Source organism: Mus caroli, unplaced genomic scaffold (genome assembly GCF_978045245.1).
Source record: "Mus caroli unplaced genomic scaffold, Mus_caroli_1 scaffold_4, whole genome shotgun sequence".
Taxonomy (NCBI): Eukaryota; Metazoa; Chordata; class Mammalia; order Rodentia; family Muridae; genus Mus; species Mus caroli.
This window is the reverse complement of record NW_028227259.1, coordinates 21,365,054-21,387,144: the sequence shown is the minus strand read 5'-3', so window position 1 is coordinate 21,387,144 and position 22,091 is coordinate 21,365,054. Positions and strand designations below refer to the sequence as shown.

At 43.6% G+C, this 22,091-nt stretch overlaps 1 protein-coding gene and 1 pseudogene across 3 annotated transcripts in view; both read right to left on the bottom strand.

The window, feature by feature from the left end:
* Lhfpl3 (LHFPL tetraspan subfamily member 3) overlaps window positions 1-22,091 on the bottom strand; it is a 549,054-nt gene that overhangs the window by 116,200 nt on the left and 410,763 nt on the right. The gene's annotated exons all lie outside the window — the stretch shown is intronic.
* LOC110294069 (macrophage migration inhibitory factor pseudogene) lies at window positions 12,218-12,593 on the bottom strand (annotated as a pseudogene).

The window sequence follows — 22,091 nt, the reverse complement described above, 5'->3', positions numbered from 1 at the left end:
ACTGGGGAGCTCTCATGGGTGGGATGAGTGTCTTCATAAGAGAGACTCAAGAGAGCTCTCTCACCTCCTTTCTCCCTTGTGGCATGAGAGGACGTAATTGCAGATGGTTATCTATGAATCAGGATGTGGGTCCTTACCAGACACAGACTCTGTTGGCAACTCATCTTTGACTTTCAGCCTCTAGAGTCATGAGAAATTGTTATTTTAAGCCACTTGCTTTGTGGTATTCTGTTACAGCATCCAGACTAAGACTAAAATTCTATTTTCATGCTTCTTATTCGTCCTAAACTGGCTGCATCGAGAAGGAGCTGACATTAATTTTCTACCACTCGACTGCATTGTGTCCACAGGTCACCTGGATTACATGGGAAGGCCTTCATGCATGCAGGGGCAGAGAGCATACACAGAATAACAGCACTTCAGTCATGGTTTGTTTTTCCCAGAGAGGTTCCCAATACCACTGTGAGAACAGCTTACTTTGGGATTGGAAAATTGTCTGTTGTAGAGCCTGGCAGTTAAAAGAAACAAAGAACAAGCAAACATAAGTAGAAGTGGCTGGTATGGCATGGGTATGCCACAACAGTTTCAAATTGCAAATAAACCAGGCTGCATTTGGGATGCAGGAAAGGGATAGTCTTTTATTTTCCTTCCCTTTTCTCCCCCCCAACTTTTTATATTTCTTTAAAAAATGTAAATACTTTAAAAATATTTTTCTTTTGTGTATGAGCATTTTGTCTGCATGTAAGTGCACTATATGAATGCAGTTCTCATAGTGGCCAGAAGAGGGCTTTAGATGCCCTGGAACTGAAGTTACCCATACTTGTGAGGTACCCTGTGGATGCTGGGAAGTGAACTTGAGTTATCTGCAAGAGCAGACAGTGCTTTTAACAGCCAAGCCATCTCTCTAGCTGCTTAGTTCATGTGGTGTGTGTGTGTGTGTGCGTGTGTGTGTGTGTGCCATAGCACATGTGTGGAGGGCAGAGGGCAGCTTGTAAGAGTTAGTTCTTTCTTTTTACCACATGCATTCTGAAGACTGCAGGACATCAGGCTTGACAGAAAGCACCTATATACTTGTTGAGCTATCTTGCTGGCCTTTCTTTCCTTTCTTCTTCCTTCTGCTCTCTCTTACTCCCTGTAACAGGATGTGATAGGCCTGACCATGTTTTTGATTGGAGGAATGTAGATTTTGGGACTTTGGATTTGGAAAACCATGGAATGCTTTAGTGGGGCTTAGTGGACATTGGTATTGCCGAGTGTGGTGGCGCATGCCTTTAATCCCAGCACTTGGGAGGCAGAGGCAGGTGGATTTCTGAGTTCGAGCCTAGTCTACAAAGTGAGTTCTAGGACAGCCAGGGCTATACAGAGAAACCCTGTCTTGAAAAACCAAAAACCAAAATAAAATAAAATAAAATAAAATAAAATAAAATAAAATAAAATAAAATGGACATTGGTATTGAGGCTGACTTTGAGAGACAATTTGTGTGTGTGTGTGTGTGTGTGTGTGTGTGTGTGTGTGTGTGTTCAGACTCCATCTTAGGGAACCTGACCTAAGTTTAAACTCAAACTAATAGGCCAGTACCTGGCTCCAGGATCCAGGTTACTCCCCAACAAAACCTGAGCCTAGCTCCAGTTTCCAGGCCCCAACAATACCTGTATCTCCAGTTTATTCCTCCAACAAATCCAGTGTCTAGAACCAGTTTTCAGGTTATTCCCCAATAAATCTGCACCTCCTGACAAGCCTGCCCCTGGCACTTCACTTCCTAAAAACTAATCAGGAGGAAAACAGAAGTTAAGTTTATGGTTTGGCTCCCGGCATCAGCCAATTATGTTAAAGACCATAATGGCCCTCCAATCAGATGTGTAGCAGGCTAGGTACTCCCTTCTTGCCTCTATAAGGCTTGCCTAACACTAGGCTCAGGGCTCCACCTTCCTGCTGTGTCAGGGTTGGTGGGAGCCCAAGCTCGAGCTGGAATAAAGAAACTTTGAACTTTGGATTTTTAACATTATTGAGACTGCTATAGACTATGGGACTTTTGACGCAGGATTAAATGTACTTTGAATTATGCTATGACTAGGTATGGCCCCCATAGACTCACGTGTTTGAACGAGCTGACTGGGGCCAGGGAATGGAATGTGGTGGGTTGAATATGTTTGGCTCAAGGAGTGGCACTATTAGGAGGTGTGGCCTTGGTAGAGTAGGTGTGGCCTTGTTGGAGGAAGTAGGCCTTCCTACTAGCTGCCTGGAAGACAGTCTTCACCTGTTTGCCTTTGAAACAAGGTGAAGAACTCTTAGCTCCTCCAGGGCCTGCCTGGATGCTGCCATGCTCCTGCCTTGAGGATAATGGATGGGACCTCTGAACCTGTAAGTCAGCCCCAATGAAATGTTGTCCTTTATAAGATTGCCTTGGTCATGCTGTCTGTTCACAGCAATAGAAACCCTAACTAAGACAGTAAATAGATCATTTTAGTTCTTTAAATGCTATTTTTCTAATATTACAAATGCATCCATATGATCTGAGCAGTTGAACCTAATTGTGTAATTAAGAACAATGAGCAGAATTAGGCTTGAATTAACTGTATATAACAGGATGATTAGTTATGTAAATCTTTTCCTCAGGATTTATATGACGTGTGCATAATTACATGGATATGGTTCGGTCTTGCTTTATTGAGCCTTGAGTCTTCAAATTAGCATGTTTAAGGTGGCACCTGTTATTTCCTGTCCTCTTACTCCTTTACCTACAAGTGATCACACAGTGGCACTAGAGATGATAATGAGGTCTGTTAGGTAATACATACCTCCATTGTGGGATGAGAAGACTGATTCTGTAGTAGTAACAATAGCCACCACTTATGAAGATTTACACACCAGGTGTTGGGTGAATCATGTCTATCATTTCATCCAAAGTCTGACAACTCTATGAGGGTCTCAGTTACAGCCTTACTAACAATGTGGATATGGGTTACTCAGCCACAGATGCTGTTAACATCAAGAGAAGCATGCTACATTGATACAATTGTTATGTTAATGACAACTGCTCGTTCACACCTCTGCCTCACATCCTTTCATCTTTTCTTTGTTACCAGGAGGTAGGATGGCTGGACCTGTGCTAAGGAAGGTGCGAAGGAAGAATATTTTCCAGATTAAATCGCTTCCTTCTTAGCTTCATGACTCATTGAAGATGCCTACTCAATACTCATGGCATGAGAGGCTGGAGGTGCTAGGCAGCCTGTCTGCAGTGTATGTGGAGTTACAGAAGGGGCTACTGGAAGAAAGGCATACAGAAAAGGTGTGTGTGTGTGTGTGTGTGTGTGTGTGTGTGTGTTTCATAAGCACCAACGAGTATGGAACTGACTCTGTACAGACAGGAATTTATGGTACATAATGAGATTCATTGTTCAGAAAGGACAATATATTGTGACTGAAGAATGAGCTTGGAGGAGCAAACAGATTAAGGCTAATGCTCCAGGAATCCTCCACCGGAGAAGAAGAAAGGTGGCCAGATGTGCAAGGCACCTCTAGGGCAAGAACCATGGGGTTTATACATGTGGTGAGAGCAGACAGAAAGAACGATGAGGAAGATATTTACAAGCAAAAGAGGAGGAATGTAAACATTTCCCCTATAAGTGGAACAAATTAGGGTTAAGATATGTAACCTATGGGACAGTAAGCTGGAGGTGGACAGAAAGTGGTTGGAAACTGGTCTCTAAAGCCTGAACTGGTTAGGGAATGGGGAGCTGGGTGTTCGTGTACCCAGCACATGTGCAGACCCTAGTTCAGATTTGTGCAGAGCAGTGAGGAGCAGTCATTTGGATGTAAGTGGTAACAAAGCTGGAGAATGAGCTGGGATCAGGTGTGAGAGCAAGAGGAAAGGATGGCCTTGGGTGGTACTTTGGGGAACCTCAGTGCCTCACCAGCAGGTGGGAGACACGGAGAGGGTGAAGGGGCTGAGAGAGCACCAGGGCATGGATCACGTGGTGTTAGAGAAAAAACATACAAAGAACCACTTTTATTTGTGTTTTAAAATTACTTTTAAAAATTGTGGTGACAAACCCCCACATAGTCCCCAAATCTCCATTTTAATGATGTTTTTAAGTGAAACAGAGTTCTCAAACTGTTTTGACTTTGTAAAATGGAAACTCTATATTCATCGAATAACTCCCTTCCCTCCTCCCCAGCAGGTAATTGTCTTTATACTTTTTCCCCCACAAATTTGACATTTTTAGATATAGGTGACATCATGTAGCATTTGTCTTTTTGTGAGTTTGCAAAATATTCTCTAGGTTTCTCTGTATTATATAGTTCGTGGCTATCTCCTTTTCTAAAGCTGAGTAACATTGTATTAGTGTATGGGTGTGGTTCACTTTTTAATAACATTGTATTATATATGTATAGTCCACTGTTCATCCTTACATCTATCATGGGCATTTGGATTACTTTTACCTCGTGGCTATTATGAATAAGTTTGAGATCCTCCTTGGATTATTTTAAATATATACTTAAAGATATTGTGAATATACAGCAATCTGTTTTAGTTTATGAAACTATCATACTGTTCCCATAGTCTCTCTCTCTTTCTCTGTGTGTGTTTCATTTTTTTGAGATGTGGTTTTATAGAATCCAGACTGACCCTGAACTTGCTATATAGCTGAGGCTGGCTTTGAACTCCTGATTCCTGCCTCCACTTCCCATGTGCTGGGATCATAAGCATGAGTTACAATGCCTATTGGCCAATTGGATTGGTACTGTTAAATTGTGTTACTGTCTAGTTTTGCTTGAGAGGAACAGAAGGATACTTACTTTGCAAATTAGCTATGTTCTGGTTAAAGTACATGCAATGCCTTATTTATTTTACAAGCAACACTCAGAAGAGCTTTAATTTTTGTACTTTGAAGTTACAGAGCAGAAATTGGTAGGTCACAAGGACGTTAAGATCTGGGACTTGTATTGAGCTCTCTTGAATTTCATTTCTACTTGAGAAGGGTCCATTCTTCCCCAGTCTCTAAACAATTCATAAGACGTTTTTCATGATTTGCAGAGTACTTTGAGAACAATATGGCTATATTTAAAAGGATACAGAGCCGGTAATGTATCACTACTCTTTGATGATTCTAGCCTCAGGCTCTTAAATAGTCCTGTCGGCCTAAGCAGAAAGCAGAGGCAGCTGATTCCTCTCTTGATTGACAGCAGTCGTGTTTGCACCACCTTGAGCCTCCCATCTCCAGCTTGGCATCTACATTGTACCACTTGCTGTTATTGTGCAGGATTAATGACTAGTTTGCAAACCAGCATCACGTTTGTGAAAGTTGATGGACATATTAATTACATCTCATTTAAATGTCACAGTTGCATGACCCAGATTCTTTTTTTTTTTTTCTGCCAAATTTTGAAAGACTTATTGGCATTGTGGAAGCTCCAGTAAACATAGTGTATTAAAATGCAAGCATTGGAGGAACTAGTCATGCAGGAATGGATGGAGTCTTATGGCCCATTTTCAGGGCACACATTATTGTCTCCTTTTGTGGTTAGATATTTTTGCACCTACTCGTCTCTCCTTTCTAGAGTATGAAAGACCATATAATGCACTAAATATCACGAGAAGTCCACTGGATACTGATCTTAGTTGCTGGCTACAAATATCCTCAGGGTATGAGATTCTTGTTCTTGGTGCATGATGGAAGCACATCTTTTTATAAGAGTGGAGTGAAGGCAGATACGTGTCCCAACTTCTTACTGAATTATTACTGTGTTATGTATTATGTTTGATGATGGAGACATAGCTGTAAACAGGGTACAGCCTGTTTGTGACAGAGAGGAGGGGAGAAGGGGAGGAGGGAGGGAGGGAGGGGATAGAGAGACAGAGAGACTGGATTAATAAACCAGTTGTCAATTACATCAGCTTGTGATAAGGGCTATGTATAATTAGATAAAAGATGAAGACACATAAACATTCAAGGGAGTGGTAAAACACAGCCCACTATTTGATGAAGAATTAGAGTAGAGAAAGTTCCCTGGATGAAGTACTATATAACCTACTGATTCGAAGATTTAAAGTATTCCAGAATCACACCTGGGAACAATTGCTAAAAATCATGATTTTCATTTAATCTTTTATTTGCCATTTACCTTTTGTCTATTCAGTGTTAAAGATTTTGTACAAGAATATATTGTATGTTGGGTATATTTCCCCTCATTCAAAATTATAATATCTGACATCAACTTAGAAAGTTTAAAGCTCATTCATGAAATAGAGACTAGGACGAGAATTTGCTTTTCTAAAGTCTTTCCAATGGATGCTGGTGCTGTCTGCCCTGGGACTACACCAGGTTTAAGGCTTGAAAGAGGACACGAGTGCATACTAGTGTGAAGTATGCACTTGTACTCTCCTACAGGAGATGGGTCACAGGGAGGGGTGGTGGGCAGGAGACTATCCCAAAGGAAACAGAAGATGAAGAAGGCTTGGAACCAAAAGAAAACATAGCATGCAAGAATCCATCAATGTCACAGAATCAGAGTTTAAGAAGAAGGTTGTGAGGGTGAAGGCAGATCGTACCAGCAGATCGTAGGGGTTTGTTTTCTGTGCTAAGGCAGTTGAGCTTTCCTCTAAGGGAAATGGGGCTCTGTTAAAGGGCTTCAGCCTGGTGATGCGACGCAATGTGATGCCCATGCTCAGACTTCATGAAACTAACCAGAGGGAAGGGGCAATAGGAGCAGGAGACGTTGTGGTATTCCCGAAGGCAGCGGGCCGGGATGGCAGAGACTCGTCTGAGAAGGTGTCTGTAGTATCATAGATAGCCACAGTTTCCTGGCTCTCTCATATTACTGGTTTCTGTTTTCTCCTCTGACCAATAGAATTCTTCAGGATTAATGCTGTGCCAGATGCCAGACTTAGGTCCTTGATCAGCCAGCCTCCCCTTTCTGTCTCTTTCAACATTTATTTTTGGATCTTTGAGCTACCTTATGACAAGGCTGGCAATCTTTCTGGAGAGGTCGTGTGGGAAATTGGAGACAAATAGTTTTCTAATTTGTTGATCACTTGTGCCAAGGTGGCAGGAGCCACACTACCTTGGTCCAGCTAAACACATGTGTGATCTAGTCAGTGTTGCAGGGAGCAAAGAAATTGCTACAGACCCTGGACTAAATTTCTATCCTGCTGTCTTGACCAGGATTCCTACTTTAGGCCACTGAGTTTTGATGTCATTTGTTCTATGATAATACCTAGAGCGAGTTTCAATAATTGAATCACAATGAATGTAGATATTTAAGTGACAAACGGAAGAAGCAAGGTCTGTCTATGTAGCAAGATTGGTAAGAACAGGAGGAGGAAGCCAAAAGAACAGGGGATTTTGAGTAAGGAGGAGGAGTGGACTGCATTGGGACTTAGTGGCACACGTGTCACTTGTGATATTTATTAGAGTTTTGTACACAAGCCAGAGACAGTGTGCAAGTTGGCAAGTGGTGCCCAATGAGAGTGACTGTCAGAGAGCTTTGTGAGGAAGGAAGAGGGTAGATATGGACTGAGGAAATATTTTAAAGGTAGTTTTTAAATCATCAGACTCCAGCATAAGTCAAGAGTATGGGGAAAGAAGGGAAGGTGTGGAGAACTCAGGGACCCTGTGCTCACAAAGAAGCACTAGGGAAGCCAGGTTGCCAAACATACAAGGTTGTCTCTTCAGTGGAAGATATGTGTACCTGTTTTCTGTCCAGAAGGCTGGGAGTGGATTTTGCTATTAGTCTGGTGACCTGTAGGGCCAGGCCACGTGAATCCCTTAGATGATTTTGTTTATACCAAAATCTTCCACCCAAGACATTTATCCTGAGCACTGTTTCTTAGCCTATAGAACCCAGCTTATGGCAGATGTCACATGTAACTTTTAATACCCTAGGCAACCTCTGCTATCTGTAGGGACTGGCCACACCTGACTCCCACAGACTTTGATGTTTAGCTCAGTCATTCTCCCTAGGCCTTTAGCTTGAGCAATGTTTCTCAGTCAACAGAATCTGTCTTTATGAAAGAGGCATATGTACTTTATAAAGAGTTTCAATATAAACATGTCTTAAGCTTTGTTGTACACACAGGATCTAGTTAATTATCATCAGGAAACAATAGGAACACTTGAAATAGCTAGGAACTATCAGGAGTCCAAGCTAAGGAAGAGAGGTTTAGGTTCTTGGGAACAGGAGCTCTTTGTGTGACTATTTGAGTTTTTCCTGTTAGGGTTACTTAGCATTCTAAGCAGAGAAATGCAGAAGGGAGAGGGTGGGATAAACTAGGGGTAGAGACTTGTTAGATTCCAACAATTTACATGGGGAAAGGTTTGGGGATATTGGCAAGGAAAGGGGAAAAAAGGGGGACCTTGTCAGTAAGCAAGTGGTGGTAGAGAATGAAGTCTAGCTTTAAGAGTCAAAGCCTTGATCAGGTTGAAGGACAGATATTGAGTTTTGCTTTTTTGAAGGTTCTGGGTAATGTGAGAGTCCAAGGTCAGCAAAAGTGGCCAGAATAGAGAGGAGGTCTTGAGAGTGAGGAAAGTAAAGACCTGCAAGCTTATATTCATGTGGATGTTCACACATGTGGACCAAGAGATGCTTGGAAAGGTGGTAGAGTGGATGGTGGGGAAAGCCTCACCCCAGGGCTGTCTTAAGCTGCTAGGATAAGCTCAGGAAGTAAAATAAGAATTAGTCACTGTCACCACTGTCTTACAAAGCACATGCCACCTTGTTTGAACAGGGCTAGAAAAGGAGAGGTCTTATAGCAATGGTGGATGTTAGTTGAGGCAAGGAGACAGAAGGAAAATCCAGTGAGAACACTGGAGATATATTTACTATAGAATGGAACGTGTCATGGGCTTGCTGACAAAGGATGCAGAACCCCTGCCTGGATCTCTACTCTGACTCTCTTTTCTATGGATTCTTGGTGACTTAAAAGTAGATGGTGCCACCAGTATTGGAGATGAGGAAGTTCTGCCCACAGACAGAGCCATACTTGTGTGTATGTGCCCAAGAAGGGAACTCCTATAGAAGTTACATATTGTTAGAACATGGATTTTAGCCAAGGCAGCCTGGATACAGAGTCAGGCTACTCACTCCTCAGCCTAGGAGACTCTGGTGTAGAGAAGGGATGGGTGAGAGTGGAGAGGGAAGGAAGGTTTTAGAGAGATGTGGGCAAAAGTAGGGGAAAGTTATTTGGAATACACCTTGGTTAATAGGCCACTGGGGAAGCAGAGCAAATATTTTAATTTCTCTTTGGAATTGGGATGATTTTTCCATGGCTGTGTGTAGCAATAAAGTTATCTCTTGGGTAAATCTTTGGAATGACTAAATGTATGGCTGGTGAATCCCTGCCTACCCTATCTCCCATACCAGGTAGATATCCAAATTTCATGTCACTCAACTATGCTAAGAGTCAGTTGATTCAGGCTGATCAAGAAAAGACTGAACAAGGCATTAACATTTAGGGATATAGCAACACTTAGGTTGCTACCTCTGCACAAGGTTGTAGGATAACAAGTCCGCTTCCCAGCAAGGAGGGACTAAGGAGGCTGAGGTGGATATTAGCTCAGAAACTTAGGATACCCAAGATATAAGATACAATTTGCTAAACGCATGAAAATCAAGAAGAATGAAGACCAGAGTGTGGACACTTTGCCCCTTCTTAGAATTGGGAACAAAACACCCATGGAAGGAGTTACAGAGACAAAGTTTGGAGCTGTGACTAAAGGATGGACCATCTAGAGACTGCCATATCTGGGGATCCATCCCATAATCAGCTTCCAAACGCTGACACCATTGCACACACTAGCAAGATTTTGCTGAAAGGACCCATATATAGCTCTCTCTTGTGAGACTATGCCGGAACCTAGCAAACACATAAGTAGATGCTCACAGTCAGCTATTGGATGGATCACAGGGCCCCCAATGGAGGACCTAGAGAAAGTACCCAAGGAGCTAAAGGGATCTGCAACCCTATGGGTGGAACAACATTATGAACTAACCAGTACCCCGGAGCTCTTGACTCTAGCTGCATATGTATCAAAAGATGGCCTAGTTGGCCATCACTGGAAAGAGAGGCCCATTGGACTTGCAAACTTTATATGCCCCAGTACAGGGGAATGCCAGGGTCAAAAAGTGGGAGTGGGTGGGTAGGGGCGTGGGGGGGAGGGTATGGCGGACTTTTGGGATAGCATTGGAAATGTAAATGAGGAAAATACCTAATAAAAATATTAAAAAAAAAGAACTACGCACGCCTTTAATCCCAGCACTTGGGAGGCAGAGGCAGGTGGATTTCTGAGTTTGAGGCTATCCTAGTCTACAGAGTGAGTCCAGGACTGCCAGGGCTACACAGAGAAACCCTGTCTCAAAAAAAAAAAAAAAAAAAAAAAAAGAACTGATAGAACTGATGCTGGCAAATCTAAACCCCACTCAATCTTCTTGTTTTGAGAGAGAAGGACACTGTTGGGCCTGAGGGTGTCTCTGCTGTAGCACCCATAGGTTTTCTTGATAGGGACTAGATCTTCCTTATCTCTGTGTTTTTCCCTCCAGGTCAGGCTTTAGTTCCAGAAAACAGAACTCAGATTGTCATGGGAAGAAGTTGGGTTAGCATTGTATGGGAAAAAAGAGACAAAACACAGATGTCTCTCTTAAATACCCATGCAAACTAATAAGCAGCTGGTGAGGGAGGCTAGGCTGCAGAAGTGATTCACTTACCTTACCAAGGAAGCCCTGTTGCCCTTTTCCTGAACTTGCAAGAATTTCTTGAGAAGACAAGATTTCTGATCCCTTTCTATCTCAGCTTCATCTCTAGGTAAATCTCTCTGCCAAGGAAGGAGAGAGAACAAATGGCAGCTGGCCCACGGGGAAGATGGCAAGATGGCTACCCTCACTGTCTATGGAGTACTTAAGACAAGAGATTTCCTCCAAGGTGCTGGCAGTCAGGTACTGGGGGCTTCTGAGGAGGTTTGTATCAGCCTTTAGGGTATATTTAACTGCAGTGGGACAGGCACAGCTGTAGAAGCTAATTCTCAGGGTTGTAGACAGCACTGTGCCCACTGACAGCAGCCAGAGCCAGATGAGCAGCAGCTGCCAAGTGGCTTCAGAGGTCCTTAGAGTGGTTTTGCTTGCTAACCTCTCAAACCTGGCTTTCTAGGAGCTGGAAGAGTAGAAAACCAAGTTCAGCGCATCTCTAAACTTGTTAGTAAATAGCAGGGACTCATCAAAAAAACATGCAGACAACACTGAGCTTTGAGAGATTGTTGAATGAATAAAACAATGATATTTCCACATTTCATGGCAGAAAAGAAGGCAAGAGAGGTGATGCTTTTCCTCCAGGCCACACAATAAACTCTAAGAACAGAGAATCTGTGATGCTGTGTGCTAGCTCCTTAGCGTCTCTTCTTGGTCTAGACATCTTGAGACTATCAGAGGGGACTGTGTCCTTCAGATGGCATGGGAGCAATGCTTCTTAAGATGAAGGGACCTCAGAAAGAGTTTGCTAGTTTACTAGTTTGCTAGTTTTCATAGTTGAATGGCGGTGGGGTGACGTGGTGGAGAGTTTCCAGCCAGCAGTGGGTGCATTTGTTTCTTTCATTGTAAAAGCCTGCCCTGGTGATTTACAACATGACATTAAGAATATACTAATATAGCTGCCCTTCCACCCTGTCTGTGGGAAAGGAAGCCAAATAGAAATATACAGCAAAAGAAAAACACCCAAATGCCGCTCTATTTTGATGACCATTGAAATGGTGCTTTCTTGTTCTTCTGACTGGAAGTTCTTCAAGTACGGTCCTGTCGGCAGCACAGTCTGCTAACTCAACCCTTGTTAGAAGTGCACACCCACGGATCTCACCCTAGCCTGTAGAACCACAAGTTGTTGGTGTTGACTACTGAAGCTCAGTGGCTTGAAAGCCACTGAGTGGTGGCTCTCAAGCATGTTGCTCTGTGAGGACCACTGGCTTAGATAGACATGAAATGAAGGGACATCGAGAAATCTTTCCATCCTGGACTAAGATTCACAGTGTTTTAGACATGGGGTGTTTTTCCACGCTGGATTCTGGGGATTTAAAAGAACCTTATATGTCATTATAACTATGTGTACTAGGCCAATGAATCATACGTATATTTTTTTCTCTTAATCCATTTATTTCTCCTGCACCACTATGGGTGGATGAACATAGAACACTGTGTGCCCCAAGGTTCCAAGAACAGTGGTGCAGGTCAGAACTAAGCAAAGGTAGAACTGTTCCAGCCCACATCGGCTGTGTTCATGTTGTGATAGTTGATGTAGATTCAGTCCGGGCTGGTGTTCAGGGGATTAGACAGCAGGCCGCACAGCTTCTGGGTGCCACCGATCTTGCCGATGCTGTGCGGGCTGCAGAGGGCTCAGGAGTCGCTTGATCTGATAAAAGTCAAGAGTTTGTTTGGGACCACCTGCACTGCAATACACTGTGCCAGCTTGCTGGTGCCCTGCACCAGCTGCTGGATGAGCTTGGAGAGAAACACTTTTGGCACGGAGGCGCTGGAAACATTGGTGTTCAGGATGAACATCGGCACGGTGCTGTTGGAGGGTCTGCGAGCGAGCAGGGATTGGAGGCTGGTGCAAAGCACAGCGGGGCCCAAGCTCACCATTCATATTTTTAAATGCATTTTTCTTCCTATCCATATATAGTTTTAGTGGTAGTCCAAACAACTTTGAAGTTCCACTTGTTTATATCTAAGACATGTACTCCATTCAGTCAATTAAAAACTCAATGGCATTTATATTCATCATTTTTTAAATCCAATCTGTACACCTAAACTTGAAAGTATGGGTGTAGGGGGCTGGTGAGATGACACTGACTGCTCTTCCGAAAGCCCTGAGTTCAAATCCCAGCAACCACATGGTGGCTCACAACAATAATGAGATCCGACACCCTCTTCTGGTGCGTCTGAAGACAGCTACAGTGTGCTTTCATATAATAATAAATAAACCTTAAAAAAAAAAAGAAAGTATGGGTATAGGCTATTTTGGATTTATTTTTTTTCCCTTCCAAACAAAGCATTTCCAGATTCTTTTTTTTTTCGAGACAGGGTTTTTCTGTGTAGCCCTGGCTGTCCTAGAACTCACTCTGTAGACCAGGCTGGCCTCGAACTCAGATATCCACCTGCCTCTGCCTCCCGAGTGCTGGGATTAAAGGCGTGCGCCACCACGCCTGGCGCGTTTCCAGATTCTAAGTGAGACACATTTTAGAATACACGTGGACAATGAAGATTCAATAGGAACAGGGGTATGAATCTCTCCATGTTCCGATAAGCTGAGAAAAAAGATGTAAATGAAAGTCCAGAGACTAGAAGAAGAAATCATGAAGAATAAGCCTTTTATGTTGCTTCTACTCAAATGATTTGCATTTTTAAAGTCAGTGACTAATGCAATAAAAGGTTCCGGTTAAAGTATTACAGTAGCAGCTTGCTTCAGGGCAACCAAAAAATCTTTGAGGTTTTAAATTACATTCTTCAGTCTAGCATGAGAAGGTAGTTTAAACTCCGGCAAACCATTTCTAACATTATATTTCTTAGCTTCCCTCTATCCGACTCCCAGTTCTCACACAAATGACAGGAATTCTTTTTTTTTCATACAAAAATATTTTGTATTGGGGCACACATTGGTAATACCAAGATATAAAGATGTCTCCGTCCTCCTGGAGATATTATCTGGTTAGTAGCTGCAGAAATCAATAGCTGTGTTTGACGGCCTGATATGCAGCATATGATGGTTAACCTGAATTTTGAACCTTGGTGGGTTGGGACCTCTTGCTTCTATGCTGGCACAGGGCAGGCCCCTTGGGATCAAACTTGCCCCAGAAAAGAGAGCAATTTGCTGTGAAGGCTTTACCCTGGTGGTGAGGGCTCCCTGTTGGCCTTGCATTAAGGCAGAAGGCAAGTGTGGATTGGCTCTAACTGTGTGAAGATGCTAAGACTTCCATTCTGAAGAGGTTTTTAATCCCACATGCTCTTTGTTCTGCAAAGAGAGATCCTTAGAGCAAACTCCATGATCAGAAAGAACCAGCTCTATAAAAATACTTGAATAAATTAGATCATGTCGTCGTGTCCAGATTCTAAGTAATCCAAGGACTCCCTTTCCCCTCCTAAAAAGCCAGTATGTAGGAAAAACACTAGGGCACAAGCCTCAGCCTTTGTGTAGAGGCTTCACTGGGAAGCCTGAGCTTTGCTTATCCTTGTGCTGTGCAGCTCCTTTCAGCCTGGGAACAGATAGTGAAGCGGTTAGAACTAGAGTCTGGATTGGCTGCCAGGGGCCAAGTTCTGGCCACATTGAATTTTAGGTGGGCACACTGGTCGTGTCTTATAAATGTCTGTGTTAGCTTTCTCATTAGTACATTGGGGACTCACTGTTAAGGTCAGGTGATGGGTCACAGAGCAAACACTTAACAAACTTAGCAATCATTTATGGGGGCCAATATCCTTTGAGAGTTCTATTAAAGTTCTCATCTTCTGTTACTCCAGCCAGCCTTCTTTCTTTCCATGTCATTTCTCTGCCACCTAGGCAGATTTGCTGACACTGCATCTGTTAGGTGTGGTGTGAGCAGAGCACTGGCCCAGGCTAGAGGCTTGATCTCTCTCTGTCTCTCTGTCTCTGTCTCTGTCTCTGTCTCTCTCTATCTCCATCTCTCCCTCTCTCTCCTCCTGCCTCACTGCTTACTAGCTGCTGGATTCAGGGTATCTCTCTGACCTTCTGGTTAGTTTTCTAGAGTGGTCGTAACAAAACCTGGTGACTTAACGAGCAGCAATTGATTGCCTCATAGTTCGGGAGGTTGGAAGTCTGAAGCAGGGTTCAGTTTGTCCAGAAGGCTCCCAAGGAGAAGCTGCTCTACCCCATGTCCTAGCTTCTGGCAGTCTGCTGGCAATTTCAGAGGGCTCCATGTGGAAGAAGGGTCATTCTGTCTTCTGCCTTCAAGTTTGCACAGTACTCTCTCTCCCTGTGTGGGTGTCTCTGTCCACACTTCCTTTTTCTTTTCTGAGACAGGGTTGGTTTCACACTGCGGCTTGAGTTGTCCTGGAACTCACTCTGCATCCCAGGTGACCAAAAACTCACCGTAAACCTACCCCAGTCTCCAGAGTGCTGGGACCACTGGCAGGAACTAGCATCACTGGCTCACATATCTTCTTTCCATAAGGCAAGGATCAGGGATTCACACAGAATCATTGCAATGTTATCTTAACTGATTTCACATGAAACAGCCTTATTTTTAGATAAGGTCACATTCCATGGTTTAGGGTTCAACAAATAAAATGTTTTGGGGAGGCACAATCAAATCAGTAAGAGCAAGGGATAGTTCTCAGGATCCTATGCACATGGCCGTGCCCCTCAGTTCTTTAAGAGAAGCATGAAGTCTGCCTCATGCATCTCAAATTTACCTAACAAGAGAACAAATTTCCTTAACTTCAGAATCATGAGGGCTTCATGCGAAGATATATATACCAACTTGGGGGTTGCTGATCATGAATATGGACAGCAGGGCTGCCTACCCAGACACAGACAGTTCTTTTGTCTTAGGGCAGAACTCACCCATGCCCTTCCCCAGTGGTGCCCTGATGTCTTTTGATAGCTTGCCAGGTGGTGGTGCCTCATGGCCCTGACAATTCCTGCGTGGAGGAGAAAGCCTTCAGGGAATTTCTCTGGCTCAGAGGCAGCTGGCCTGGGTGACAGTGAGGCTGGGCGACTGTGTTTGTCTACTAACAGCTGTGGTCCCTTGCAAACTACAAGGGAAAGCCCACAAGGGGAAATGACTTATACAATTTTAATGAATAGGTTAAAAGAAAAACCTACCTCAGCCTCTCTTTGTATTGCTGTCAGCAAGCACATCTCCCGAAGCTGGCATCCTTGTCAACAGCTCTGTTGAAAGCACTCCGAATGAGGTAATTACCCAATAAAGTTAATGTTAGCCAAATTGCACAGAACTTAAATTAAAAATATATGTGATTGCAGGATGAAAGGCTGAGCCATGAGCCTTACTCAGCAAACGTGTGTTCTGCCTGCCTGAGAGTGAGACCGGCATGGGAAAGAGGCTGCCATTAAAGTTCTGGAGGAGAAGCTTTCCTCTCTACCTCTAGGCAACAGGGGAGTGAGGTTTCTGCTTTCCTTGTTATCTCTCTTGATATTTCCATTCACTCTGCAGTGCGGTTGTGCCATCTAACACAGCCTGCCTGTTCCTGGAGTGAGCTGAGGAGGCAATGGAACCAGAAAGGGCCTTGTTGTAGGATCCTGAGTCCTTGTAGGGTTGGCATGAGGAGGCAACCAAAACTCCATACCCTGAGAGCTTCATGACTTCCAGACAACACATACAGGCCATGATGCTTGTGCAGAAAGAATGAAAGACTTCCTCAAAAGACCCTCTGTTAGGTTGGACAGTTCAAGGTGATGCTGAATCAGGTTTTGTTTTTTTTTTTAAATAGTAAAGGACTATAAAATGGGAGCTAAACATCAGGGTCTGAAGTAGGAGTCTCAGGCCAAAGAGACAAAGCAAGGGGTCTTCTTTCAGAGATCTCTTAGGAGATGGAGTGAAGGGGCGGGGTTTGTGTCATGAAGAAGCACATTTAGTTAATGTGTGACCTTTGCTACTTGACAGGGTCACTCTTCTGACCAGAAGATTGGGACCTGGTTAATGTGTGGCTTATAGGATCTGAAAGTAGCCAGGCTGCTGAGGCCTTGGGTGGGCCATCTAGGGCAGTGCTGGCGAGCTTGTCCTGGTGGTATGGGTGGGGAGAGCTGGTGGGCTGACTAACTCAGATACTTCTCAAGCCCAGAATCAGAGTTTTGAGTCAGCCCAGCTCAACATCTACCCCATCTCTGAACCGCTGGAGTGTGTGAAGGGGCTGGCCCTGCAGATCCAAAGCTGTAGGATCTCCATGCACAGGACATCAACAAGATATCTAAGAGAAGTCCCAGTGAGGATCCAGTATTGATAGTGTAGCAGAAACCAGAGGCCTCCAAACAGACCAGTGACTCACTGCAATGAACACTTGCAAGTAGAGAAGTGTGGACAAAAGAGTCTACTGTGTACAAACTGTGACACTACAGTTTCTACAATCAACTTTTTTTTTTCAGAGAGGAGGTTGCAAGGGTGGAGGGCAGGTACAAGGGGATGGGAGATGAGTGGGATTGGTGTGCATGATGTGAAGTTCACAAAGAACCAATAAAAAGTTTAAAAAAGAGAGACTATGAAAAGAAAAAGGTACCAGGCTTCTTTCTGCCACTAGGGGAGGTATGAGTGGATTTATGGACCACTCCACTGGAAGAAACACATGCCCTGTACTAAAATCTGCCCAAGAACTCATTCATGGTTGGGGACATCACAGTCCCAATGGTTCATCTACTACTATTGTTCTGGTCTATACACACAGTATCCAACTGACTCTTTTTTTAATTTTAATTAGTTATTTTCTTCATTTACATTTCCAATGCTATCCCAAAAGTCCCCCATATCCTCCCCCAACTCCCCTACCCACCCACTCCCACTTCTTGGCCCTGGCTTTCCCCTGTACTGAGGCATATAAAGTTTGCATGACCAATGGGGCTCTCTTTCCAATGATGGCTGACTAGGCCATCTTTTGATACATATATAGCTAGAGACACGAGCTCTGGGGGGTACTGGTTAGTTCATATTGTTGTACCACCTATAGGGTTGCAGACCCCTTTAGCTCCTTGGGTACTTTCTCTAGCTCCTCCATTGGGGGCCCTGTGATCCATCCAATAGCTGACTGTGAGCATCCACTTCTGTTTTTGCTAGGCCCCGGCATAGCCTCACAAGAGACAGCTAAATCAGGGTCCTTTCAGCAAAATCTTGCTAGTGTGTGCAATGGTGTCAGCGTTTGGAGGCTGATTATGGGATGGATCCCCGCAACTGACTCTTAAGTGCGTGTCTCAGACATCATAAGAGATGTTTCTATGTGGACAGGGAATCACACCAGTTGTGTGGTTCACAACTGGTCAAAGAGCAGAGAATAAATGTCAGTGGAGTGGTCAGTTACAAATGGGGGATACCCATATCATCTCCTTCTTCAAGGCTCAGGGACAGTCAGAAGGAGGGGGAGACTGTAAGAGGTCAAGGAGCATTGGAGTGAAGCAGTGTCATCTGAACATGACAGGACTTATGCACTTAGGCTCCCACAGCACTGAGGTTGACAGCATGGTCAAGCCAATCAACATTCTAGCATGAAGGGGATAGGGTCCAGGAGCCACCCCTAACTGAGGAGCTATGGATGGTTGGTGGGTTCTCAAGGAAGGACAGTCAGTTTTCTATAAGAATGTGGCCCCTGATACTTCATTTATACCTTACTGTGTGACCCCATACCCATAAGTATATGGCTATCACAAAGTGCACTCTATAGTTTATTTAAAAGGAAAGAGGGCATGAAGTTGGGGGATTAGGGAGGTGAGAGTGTATCTTAGTTAGGGATTCTATTGCTGTGAGAAGACCCCAAGACTGTAGCAACTCTTTTAAAGGAAAATATTTAATTGGAGCTTGCCTACAGAAGCTTACTCCATTATCATCATGACAGGAAACAGGGAAGCATGCCAGCAGACATGGTGTTAGAGAAGGAGCTGACAGTTCTACATCTTAATCTGCAGGCAGCAAAAGTGACTGTGTACCACACTCGGCATAGCTTGAGCATATGAGATATCAAAGCCCACTCCCACAGTGACATGCTTCCTTCAACAAGGCCACACCTCCTAACAGTGCCACTTCCTATGGGACAACCATTCAAACACATGGCTCTATGGGGACATTCCTATTCAAACCATCACAGAATGGGTCTGGGAATTAAAAAGGAGAATTAGAAATGAATGTAAAAATACGTCATATAGAATTCTCAAAGAATTAATACACATATTTTTAGAAAGTATCTTTTGATAGGAAGGGCCAGGAAGTTTCGTTACAGAAAAGATGAGTTACCACTGAAACTTCTATATAAACAAGAGATTTAAAATACTGAAAAAAAGTTTATTCATCCTATAAATGTTTGTTGAGCTCCAAGTCCTTGGGCAAGCACTGTTCTATGGCCCTGGGAGTGCATCAGTGAGCACAATGAAGATCCATCACTAAAGGAACTCACTATAACAGAAGAAGAGGGCGAAGTTGAATGAAGAGACATTAAGTCACAAAGGCAGAGACTTGACTGAGGAATAGCAGCTCTAACACAAGAGGAGATATTAGGAACAGTCTAGAAAAAGGGCTGCATCTCTGTGTTTCCTTCTGAGACTTGCTTGTGGCTTTCACATTTTGAGGACGATTTTGAGACTTCCTTCTAGCTTAGGTGAAAGACTACCAGGATCGATTAATTATGTCTGCAGTGGGCTATGAAAGTGGAGATCAAAACACATGTGCTACCTAGTTGTTAGTCTCAGGTTCCCTGTGACCATGTTATATCTGTGCCATTCTGCTCTATTTTCTTTTAGTCTTTTGAGAACGCTATAAAGCTCAACATTTATTTATTAAGTACAGTATTCATGTGAATGTAAAAATTACTTAAAGTGTCAGTGTTACTGGCCAATTCCTTCAATCTTTATAATTTTTACAGAAAAGTTACAAATAGGCAATTTTATTTTATTTTTTTACTTATTCACTTTACATCCTACTCACCCCCCTCCAAGTCATTCCCTCCCACAATTCTTCTCCTATCCCCCTCCCCTTCTCCTCTGAGTGTGTGCCTCTGCCCCACTGGGTATCCCCTCACCCTGGCACTTCAAGTCTCTGTGATGCTAGGCACTTCCTTTTCCACTGAGGGTAGACAAGGCACACCAGCTAGAAGAACGTAACCCACATACAGGCAACAGCTTTTGGGATAGCCTCTGCTCCAGTTCAGGGCCCACATGAAGACCAAGCTGTACATTCATTACATGTGTGGGGAGGCCTAGGTCCAGCCGAATATGTTCTTTTTCCTGTGTATGTTCACTGGTTGGGGGTTCAGTCTATGAGAGCCCCAAGGGTCTAGGTTAGTTGACTCTGGTGCTCTTCCAGTGGAGTTCCCGTCCCCTTAGGGACATCTTAACAAAACAAAATTAGCTACTTTTGCTTGTTCATTTTATTTTTGAAACAGGGCTTTAATTTCTGGTCAATCTTTAATGGCAGCAAGAATTGATGCTTACAAGCCCCTTTCCCCTCAGATGAGGAACATTCCTAGATGCCGTCAACTTAGCTTTTATAAATAACCTGATGCCTCAATTGTTGTATTCACTGGTTGGATAGAAAAAGTGTTTAAAGAGAAACATTTGAAATGATAGCCATATATCTACTTCTTTTGAAGATGACCAAGATCATTTTCATTTTGTATTAATCATGGGTTAGCACCTGTATTTAATAGTTTAAGGGGTTCTTCAGGAGGAGTTGGTGGATGTCTTGACCTGGTCCATGTGTGCATGTGAGTAATGGCATACAGGATGTTTCAGTTGATTCACATTTGTATGAAGGACTGCAGTCAACTAGGAGTGCCACAGACTATCTGTAGAGAGCACTTTTAGTTTGACAGAAAATTGACAGCAATCTTGTCTTCTAAAAGGAGAGTCTGGTGTTCTGTTCTTGGGAACAAGTTATCCTTTGTGCCAGGGCCTTTGCTGAACCCATTTTCTATTGTATGAAATCAGAAAGTTGTGGAAATGCATCCAGCTGCCTAATTAGCAGAGATTCTGCTTGTTGTTAGAGGACAGAGAGACACCAAGGGCCCTTGGAAAGTCCTCACATTGGATACGGCACAGTTACAGAACACCCCAGCTGTGTGCCAAAGGTCCCCAGACCCAGGTCTGACGATCTCACCATGAAACCACAGGTACTGGGAGTTGTTTTCAGACCCCAGAGAGTAGAGTATGAGGTCTGTTCACACAAGGCCAATGAGATGTTGCCCACTTAGGTTAATGTTTTTTCATTGATGAAGAATGTGTTTCCAGCCACTTCTAAGACTATTTCAGCCAACTGATAATACCACTGAACAGCCAACCACACCAGGCCACAGTACAGAAAAATGAAGAAGAAAATGAAGAAACTTGAGATACTTTCAGGAAGAAGAAAGAAAATGGAAGTAATGCTGCTGTCTCACACTAATTTCCTCTTCCCCTCCCTCCCCTTTCCCTCTCCTTCTCCTCCCCTCTCCTTCCCTTCCCCTCTCCTCGCACCCCTCCTTCCTTCACCTCTCCTCCCCTCCTCCTCCATTCCCCTCCCCTGCTTCTCCCTTCCACATCCTCCTTTCCTTTCTTCCCTTTCTTCTCTCCCTCTTTTCTCCCTGCTCCTCCTTTTTCCTCTTCTTTGAAAAATTTACAAACTAGAAGAAACAAAAGGGCAGTTAGTTGTCTCTGTCAGTCTTTCACACATAGTTTCCTTGAAGACTAGTAGGATGATTGAGGAGAAAGACCGAGGAAAAAGGATATGAAAGAGGGCAATGGGGATACGAGGAAGAGTAGAGGATGAAAGCAGGGTAGGGTGATGATGAGAGCCCCTCACAGTCATCTTAGAGAACACACTGGAAGGCTGCACAAAGCACACTCAGAAGAGTAGCAGTGGTTTTCAAACAGTGTGCCAAGGAACCCCACTGACCTCATTATTGGAAGAGAAGACAGAGAAAAAAGAGACAGCCAACTCTAGTTTTTTTTTTTCTTGGCAAAAGTTAACCCATTTGGTACTTCAGGTTCAGATCAATAGTAAATATATATGGTGGGGGGAAATTAGCATCAATCCAAAGTAGCCCCTGAGTGGCTCAAGTTTCCAAATGGACCCACGGGCCTCACAGAAGAACAGTTTCTGCCACATTGGCATCTAGTAAAACCTGTATCTGTGCCATCCAGATTTTCAAATAACAACCAGGTCACATCTGACCACCTACTCCCTACTCTCCTCACAGTTTCCCATATTTTCTATGTTTCTTTTATTCTCTAGAAAGGCAAGATCCTAACAAAACTCAACTTTACCATTCATAGAAGTTATTTTAGGCTCATTCCAGAGGACCACTATATATTTCTGCTCCAATTCAGGAACAAACAGAAGATTTTTTAATACAATGATGATATAGCAGGAAAGACAGCAAAGCAAGCCATGATAGAGTACTTTAGCAA